The following is a 2,753-nucleotide window of genomic DNA, read 5'->3' as shown; positions in this document are numbered from 1 at the left end:
GAGGGAGTGTGGGCATGAGTGGATCGGAGAGAGGAGAGGGGAGGGGGTTGGAGATAGAATGGCTTAGAAGTTGCGCGCTATAGGGAAAGGCGCTACTGCTAAACGACCTAGCAGTAGCGCCTTTCACACAGAACACGCTACTGCTCTGTGTCAGCATGTAAAAATAGACATCAAAAATACATTGATCATCAATGATTTTTTTTGTGTACAATCTGATATGTCAACATGAGTCCTCACTGGTTTAGGAACCGGTGAAGACTCATATTGCGGCCACAAATTTTACACATAGAGTTCAATGAAGACCAAGTGCTTGTGATAGTTTGAGAAGTAACATATTTAAGGTGGTAGAAACCCTCTTCACGGAGCGAGGTGGGACTAAATTTTTGTAGTAAACTTAGCAGTAGCGGGTATTACGGGAAGGCGCTGCTACTATGATATGTAGCAATAGCGCTCTTCGTGTTAACGCGCTGCTGCTAAAACTAGCTTCGTCATGGGGTCGTGGCAATTATAGCAGTAGCGCGGTTTACAGGGGGCGCGCTACTGCTACTATTATTTCAGCAGCGAGTTCTGCTGGAGCGCTTAGCAGCAGCGCCTTATTTTAAAACACGCTGCTGGTAAGATTCTATGTATAGGCTTTTCCCTAGTAGTGATATATTGGTTGCAGTATGCCTAATGAAGTTGAAATCCATCCACCAAATGATGTCCACACAAAGGGGGATGCAAAAGAATTAAGGGGCACTTAGTCAAGGGTGGAGAAGGGAAGCAAAATAAAGATGGAGAAGGGAAGCAAAGTAAGAATGAAAAGGGGTAGAAAAATGTTGCAGGACCGAGAAAGCCTGACACATGTAGGACGTGCAAGTAGGTTGCTTCCATGACAGTCGTACTAGTTCCAACTGTTCCAAGTGTTATAAAGGTAGTTGTCATACACAAAAATTGGCTATATTATTTCATAATCCTTATATCCATTATAATTGAGGTGTTAATGTCTACCATGAACGCACACCCTACTCCTATGAGCACCTCTGAGAGATTGAGTTAGCATATCATCTTGAGGTTTTACAAAGTCACCGTATGCGCCTCATAGTCGATGCGAACGTCTCCTCCCACTGAACGTGCATCGCCGTAAATCCTGAAATAAATCCGGGATAAATAAGAGCACCAGGACATGAACCCTGGTTGGCTGGGGATACCACTGTCCACCTAACTATCCAACCACAGTTTAGTTCGCTAATGTCCTTACTGTAACATGTCATCGCGAAGTCAGAATTGTACTTGAATTGATAATTGAGGTGTTCTCCACAGATGGATAGGCATAAATCACAAGATTATCGATACAGAGCATATGGCTCTCGTGTTGGGGAATGTAGTATTTCAATTTTTTTGCCTACGATCACGTAAGATATATCTAGGAGAAGCATAGCAATGAGCGGGGAGAGTGTGTCCACGTACCCTCGTAGACCGAAAGCGGAAGCGTTTAGTAATGCGGTTGATGTAGTCGAACGTCTTCACGATCCAAATGATCAAGTACCGAACGCAGGACACCTCCGTGATCTGCACACGTACATCTCGGTGACGTCCCTCGAACTCTTGATCTAGCTGAGGCCATGGGAGAGTTTTGTCAGCATGACGGCGTGGTGACGGTGATGATGAAGTTCCCGGCGCAGGGCTTCGCCTAAGCACTACGACGATATGATCGAGGTGTAAAACTGTGGAGGTGTACAACTTGTGTGTCTATGGGGTGCCCCCCTCCCCACGTATATAAAGGAGGGAGGGAGGAGGAGGCCATTCAGGGGAGGCGCGCCCAAGGGGGGAAGTCCTACTCCAAGTAGGATTCGCCCCCCCTCTTTCCTACTTCCAAAAGGAGAAGGGGGGAACGAGGAGGAGGAGAGAAGGAAATGGGGGGCGCCCCCCCAAACCCTAGTCCAATTCGGTTTGGGCTACGGGGGGGGGGGCACACCTTGGCCTGCCTCCTCTCTTCCACCACTAGGCCCATGAGGCCCAATAACCCCCAGGGGGGTTTCGGTAAGCCCCCGGTACTCCGGAAAATACCCAATACACTTCGGAACCATTCCAGTGTCCAAATATAACCTTCCAATATATAAATCTTTATGTCTCGACCATTTTGAGACTCCTCGTCATGTCCGTGATCTCATCCGGGACTCCAAACAACCTTCGGTACATCAAAACACATAAACTCATAATATGAATTGTCATCGATTGTTTAGCATGCGGACCCTACGGGTTCGAGAACTATGTAGACATGACCGAGACAAATCTCCGGTCAATAACCGATAGTGGAAACTGGATGCTCATATTGGCTCCTACATATTCTACGAAGATCTTTATCGGTCAAACCGCATAACAACATATGTTGTTCCCTTTGTCATCAGTATGTTACTTGCCCGAGATTCGATCGTCGGTATCACCATACCTAGTTCAATCTCATTACCGTCAAGTCTCTTTACTCGTTCCGTAATGCATCATCCCGTAACTAACTCATTAGTCACATTTCTTGCAAGGCTTATATAGTGATGTGCATTACCGAGAGGGCCCAGAGATACCTCTCCGACAATCGAAGTGACAAATCCTAATCTCGATCTATGCCAACTCAACAAACACCATCGGAGACACCTGTAGAGCATCTTTATAATTGATACGTCTCCAACATATCTATAATTTTTTATTGTTCCATGCTATTATATTATCTGTTTTGGATGTTCAATGGACTTTATTATACACTTTTATATTATTTT

Source organism: Triticum dicoccoides, chromosome 2A (genome assembly GCF_002162155.2).
Source record: "Triticum dicoccoides isolate Atlit2015 ecotype Zavitan chromosome 2A, WEW_v2.0, whole genome shotgun sequence".
Lineage (NCBI taxonomy): Eukaryota > Viridiplantae > Streptophyta > Magnoliopsida > Poales > Poaceae > Triticum > Triticum dicoccoides.
This window is presented reverse-complemented; position numbering follows the sequence as displayed.